Consider the following 6320-nt stretch of genomic DNA (forward strand, 5'->3'; position numbering starts at 1 on the left):
GAGGCAGCAGTGTGCCCAGGTGGCCAAGAAGGCCAGTGGCACCTGGCCTGGGTCAGGAATGGTGTGGCCAGCAGGAGCAGGGCAGTGATTCTTCCCCTGTGCTCAGCACTGGTTGGGCAGCACCTTCACTGGTGTGTCCAGTTGTGGGCCCCCAATTTAGGAAGGACATTGAGGGGCTGGAGTGTCCAGAGAAGGGCAACAGGGCTGGGGAGGGGTCTGTAACACAAGTCCTGTGAGGAGGGGCTGAGGGAGCTGGGGTTGTTTATCCTGGAGGAGTCTCAGGGGAGACAAGGCAGTGTCAGGGCACAGGTTGGACTTGCTGATCTCTGATGTCTTTTCTAACCTTGTTGATTCTGTGATTCTCTGAAACCACCCTTGCAGAAGTTGCAGGATGAGCCCTGGGCCTCCTCTTCAGAAGGTGCAGAAGCCAAGATCCCTCAGCTTCTCCTCACAGCCCCAAAGCCCATCCTGTCAGTCCTGCAGAGCCTCTGCAGCTCCTCCTCATGGCCCAGAGCAGGGAGCCCCACAGCCAGACACAGCAGCCCAGATGTGCCCCCCTGGGCTGTGGTGCCTCTGGCAAGGAGCAGCACCAGGCACTGCAGGAGCCTGCAGACAATTCCTGAAGCACTTGGAGAATGATCCTGCTCCCCAAGGGATGTTCCCATGGTGCCAGCTCAGGAACTGCAATGGGCAGTGGGGCCAGAGAGGAAAGGGCCAAGAGGGATGGGCTGTTTGCAGGGGAGGGAACATGGGGTGGGCAATACAAAGAAACTTGCAGCTGGAAGAGTAGGTAAAGAAAGTTCAAGCAAAAGAAATGCTCTGGACGGTTTAGGGTTGGATGACTCTGAGAAACAACGTTTGCAGTGGCACAGGAAACTCACAGCTGATGGGAATAAACTTTCTGTGTGACTCAAGAGCCCTTGACAAAGCTCAGTGGTTTCCCTGCTGTCCCTCAGCCCTTCCTGTCCCCAGGGGCTGATGGCATTTGTGCTCCCTCAGGTTCATCTCCCCACACCAACACCATGGGGGTGCTCAGGCCTGCTCTGGGCAGTGCAAACAGGGGCTCCTGAGCCAGTGCTGCCGTGTCTGTGCCTGCAAGGATGGGGCCCCTGTGTGAGCTGGGGGAGAGGCCAGGGCTGCAGAGGGGGGATGTTGTTGGCAGGTGCATGAGGACGCTCTGGGACGCTGCCCTGGGGTGTCCAGCGCAGTGGGGATGGATCAGGCCCTGCTCTGCTGCTCCTTCCCGTCTCCCCCAGGGACCTTGCAGAGCCCCAGCCATGCTGTTTGCCCCCAGCCTGCCCACGGCCAGCCTGGGGCTGCTCACGGGGCTTTTCTGTGCTGGGCATTGGCCTGGGCGTGTTCTGGAGAGAGCCTGGGCAAGGAGGCTGGAGCCCCCAGGCCCTGCCCTGAGGCGTCAGCGCTGCCCCAGCAGTGCCCATGGCCTGTCCCTGCTGCAGCCCCGGCACTGCCACCCCCAGCCCTGTGCCCGGCCCCGAGAGCACTCAGGCCCTACAGCAACACCAGGGCCAGGAGGGCAGCGGGGCAGGGCCACGGGAGCAGCACTGCCAACACCAAGGGCTGCTGCTCCTGGCCACAGCTGCTGTGCCAGCCCTGATCTGCCCCAGCTCTGCACACAGACATTGCTGCTGCAGCTGCAGAGAAGGGAACAAAAGGGGCATCTCTGCAGAAAACTTGGCTGGGAGATCCTTGAGTTCCTTTAAAGCCACCAAGAGTGCAGGCCCTCATTGACACAGGTTGTGGCCACAGTGAACATGGAACGAAACAAACTGAGAAATTAAACAAACAACAACAACTCATTGTGGACATGACTAAAATATAAAACACTGGAAAAAAACCAAAGCAACAGCAAGTATCAAAAATTACTTTTATTACAAGTGATTTGCAGAAATATGCCAGCAGTTTTGAATGATCTGAAACCATCCAGTCATCAGTGTCCTCACTGCAGCTTTGAGCTCCTGGTTCCTCAGGCTGTAGATGAGGGGGTTCAGGGCTGGAGGCACCACCGAGTACAGAACTGACAGGGCCAGATCCAGGGATGGGGAGGAGATGGACAGGGGCTTCAGGTGAGCAAACATTGCAGTGCTGAGGAACAGGGAGACCACGGCCAGGTGAGGGAGGCAGGTGGAAAAGGCTTTGTGCCGTCCCTGCTCAGAGGGGATCCTCAGCACGGCCCTGAAAATCTGCACATAGGAGAAAACAATGAACACAAAACAACCAAATGTTAAACATACACTAAGAGCAAGAAGCCCAAGTTCCCTGAGGTAGGATTTGGAGCAGGAGAGCTTGAGGATGTGTGGGATTTCACAGAAGAACTGGCCCAGGGCATTGCCATGGCACAGGGGCAGGGAAAATGTATTGGCTGTGTGCATGAGAGCATTGAGAAAGGCACTGGCCCAGGCAGCTGCTGCCATGTGGGCACAAGCTCTGCTGCCCAGGAGGGTCCCGTAGTGCAGGGGTTTGCAGATGGACACGTAGCGGTCGTAGCACATGATGGTCAGGAGGGAAAACTCTGCTGCAATGAAGAACAGAGAAAAAGAGATGAGCAGCACATCCTGCATAGGAGATGTCCCTGGTGTCCCAGAGGGAATTGTGCATGGCTTTGGGGACAGTGGTGCAGATGCAGCCCAGGTCGCTGAGGGCCAGGTTGAGCAGGAAGAAGAACATGGGGCTGTGCAGGTGGTGGCCGCAGGCGACGGCAGCGATGACGAGGCCGTTGCCCAGGAGGGCAGCCAGGGAGATGCCCAGGAAGAGGCAGAAGTGCAGGAGCTGCAGCTGCCGCGTGTCTGCCAGTGCCAGCAGGAGGAAGTGGCTGATGGAGCTGCTGTTGGACATTTGCAGTGTCTTGGCATGGGGATCTGTAAAAAAATGAAATCATGGAATAGTTCAGTTTGGAGAGGACTTCCAATATCCCAGCACAGCTTGGTGGCACTTTCCCCCCACTGCCTGCCCAGGGCTCTGCTGCCTGGAGCTGTCCCTGCCTGCAGCTGCTTCCCTGTGCCCAGGGCTGGGCCCTGCCAGTGCTGCCAGAGCCCAGCCCAGCCCTGGGGGCTCAGCTCTGCCCTGCAGACCCCTCCCAGCTCAGGCACTGCCCAGGGGCAGCTCTGGCTCTGCAGGCTCTGATGGCAACATCAGAGCAACCCTGACGAGGCTGGAAAACTAACAATGGTGCTGCCTGCAAGGGACCCTTTGCTGATTTCTGTCACGGTTTGGCTTAGTAAAGTCTGAGAGAAAATTGTTTGGTTCTTTTTTCTAAACCTGAACTGAAAGATCAGTATCTATGAGCAATTTCCCATCGAGGCAACACAGCAATAGATTTAAAAAGCAGAATTTTCCATTTTACGCAGCCTCTCCCTTGCTGTGCTCCCTGTATAATCTGCCTGATAATGTTCTGCAGTTAAATGTCATGCTGGGAGCAGTCCTGAACAATGCAGCATCCTCACCACACAAGGAGAACACTTCCAAGCCTTACCAGCTGTCTCCTTCCACCCAGATCCTGTCCCCCAGTGCTGGGAGCAGCCCCCCAGGGCTGGCTGAGAGCTGTCCCTGGCAGGCAGCAGAGTCCCTGCCCCAGCACAGCGCCCTGGGCTGCAGGACCCTGCTCTGCAGGACAGCCCTGGGCACCCCTGGCTGCTCCACACAAGACACAATCAGAGAATGTACTCACAGAGTCTGTAGGCATTGGCATGTTCCAGCTGTAGGAGATCACTGCAGGAGCTGCAGCTGCATTGTCCTGCAGCCAGAGGTTCCTGTGCCAAGGGCTGGCAGTGATTCTCCCGCAGTCACTTCTCAGCCCCTTCCCAGCCCTGAGTGATTGAAGCTCTCTGTGCCTGTGTGCTGTGCCCGGGCTGGCTGCAGGCAGTGCCCCAGCCCTGCTGGGCTGGGAGAAGAGCTGCTCAGCAAGAGAAATGTGTTTTAAGCTCTTCTTGGTTGCCAGGAGCTGCCTCTGTGCCAGGAGCCCAGCCCAGCTCAGCAGCACAGACACAGCACAAGGACTTTAATGAGCCTCTTGGGGCTTGTGCTGAGGCCCTGAACATCAGTCCCTCAGAGGGAGATGAAGAAACCTCTCAAGAGCTCCAAGTCAGAATCCAACTCCAAAGTTTCCTGAAGTTTTAATGGGTCCCACTGAGGGACACGACAGAGAAAGTGTCCCCAGGCCCCAGGCAGAGCAGAGAACTGCAGGCAGTGATGACAGGTGGGGACAAAGAGAAGCCAAGTCCTGGTGTCCTGGGGCACAGCAGCCTCTGTGCCACCAAGGGCTGTGAGGAGACACCTTGTCCTGAGGCCCTGGGGCCTCCTGGCACAGCCCCAGCAAGGCTGGGCACTGTCAGCCCCTTGTCCTGCCCTCAGCATCCCCCTCCCATGCCAGTGGCCTCTAGGATGTGCTGGAAGGAGTTCCTGGGGAGCCTTGGTCAGGAATGGCCTTGGAGGGCTCCTTAATACTCCCAGGGACTGCAGGTTCTTCAAAGGACTTTGAGTTTTACTTTTGCCTTGGAGTCTCTGAGAGGTCTCTGCAATCCTGGCCTCCAATTATCTGCTTTAATTAGTCCCTTGAGAGGCTTTGTCAGTAACAACACTCAGTGGGGCTCATTAATGCTTCAAGGTACTTCAGTTATTTTAAAGGAACTTGGTTTCCGTTTTAAGAATGTCTCTATAAGAAGTTTGTAAAATCATGGCCACAATTATCTACTTGAACAAGTCCCTTGGGATTCCTAGTCAGTAAAAACACTCTGTGTGGCTCATTAATACTTCAGGCTTCTCATGGTTTGTTAAAGAACTTTTTTTGACACTGAGTGTAAGAGGTTCATGCAATCATGGTTTCCCATTATCTGCTTTAATGAGTCCCTTGAGATTCTCAGCCAGTAACAACACTCACTGGGACTAATCAATGCTTCAAGGTACTCTGAGTAATTTCAGTACTTTTTTGTGCCACTGAGTCTCTGAGAAGTTTTTGTTCAATCCTGGCCTCCAGTTCTCTCTTCCAAGGAATCCATGAGGGGCCTGTGTTAGGGATGGACCTCAGTGTTGTGGATGGACCTCAGTGGGACCCACTAATGCTTCCAGACACTTTGGGTGTCTCTCTGACTTGGACTCCTGTGCGATCTCCTCTCCTCTCAGGCCATGAGGTTCCAGGGCTCAGCACCAAATGCACCACGGGGCTCATTAGGATCAGACAAGTCCTGACAAACCATGGCTGTGCCTTGATTTCCCTCTGGTCTGCTGCAGTTCATTAGGAAGTGTAATTCTTTAAGTTATAGAGAAATCTTTCAAAGACTTCCTAAGAAATATGCATTTCTCTTTTCAAGGGTGTATTTTATTTCTGTTTTCATTGCAGAAGAGGTGATTGCAGGGTCTCTCCCAAGGAGGTCTGGCCAAGTAAGAGAAGCTCAGCCTTGAGATCAGACCCGGTCTAGACAACCCTGCTCCAGATACCCAACCTCATCCTGTCTCCCCTCGCTCACCTGGGACCTGCTTTACTTGCAGAAGTGGCTGCAATCAGGAAACAAGGGGTTTTCTTCATTTCTAAGCAATCTAAAACTCCTGAATTTTGGATAATCTCCTCAAGTGTGTGCCATGGCCAAGGGGCCACCAAGGAGCTTCCCCTTCCCCAAGGCAGAAACATGCAAGGAATGATTTAGACACATGGGAAGTTCTGCAATAAACACAAATCCAGCGTTGGCCAAAGGCAGAATGAGACCAACTCCTGAAGGACAGACAAACTTTGAACTACTTGCAGCTCCAAGCTGCAGGTGAGTTGTTGGGAGGTGTGTGAGTGAGGCCAGAGTGAGGGCAAGGGAAATGCAGAGAGCCCTGGAAGTGCTTCTGTGCAGACAGGCTGTGGGGAAGGGCACTGCAGGCCTGGGCTGGGCCAGGAGTGAGGCTGGATCATCACCCCAAGCTGCCCTGGGCCATGGCAAGGGGCTGTGGCCATGGCCAGTGGCCTGAGCCCACTGCCTGGGCCCCTTGCTCAGGGCTGGTGTCAGTGGCCAGAGGCAGAGGGGATCCCTTGCTGGGGGCTGTGCCATGGCCACCTGCCCTGTGCCGCGCTGGCTGCTCAGGCGCCGCGGGACCAGCAGCAAACGCCACTGCCAGGGCCAAAGGCAGCTCAGGCAGACAGAAAGGGGCAGTGCTGGCCACTGTTTCCATGGCAGCCCTCCCTGGGACACCACACCTGGCTCACCTGTCCTGCCAATTGCCATGGAAACCCGGCTCATTGGGAATGCAATGGTGGACAAAGGGTTGAGTAGGGCCTGTCCCAATAGGACAGAGGGTGGTGGTTTTAAACTAAAGGAAGGGAGGTT

At 55.4% G+C, this 6320-nt stretch overlaps 1 pseudogene; it reads right to left on the minus strand.

The window, feature by feature from the left end:
• Positions 1-1889: 1889 nt before the first annotated feature.
• On the minus strand, positions 1890-3478 carry LOC136375150 (olfactory receptor 14A16-like; annotated as a pseudogene).
• Between the last annotated feature and the right edge of the window lie 2842 nt (positions 3479-6320).

This window comes from Sylvia atricapilla, unplaced genomic scaffold (genome assembly GCF_009819655.1).
Source record: "Sylvia atricapilla isolate bSylAtr1 unplaced genomic scaffold, bSylAtr1.pri scaffold_96_arrow_ctg1, whole genome shotgun sequence".
Classification (NCBI taxonomy): domain Eukaryota; kingdom Metazoa; phylum Chordata; class Aves; order Passeriformes; family Sylviidae; genus Sylvia; species Sylvia atricapilla.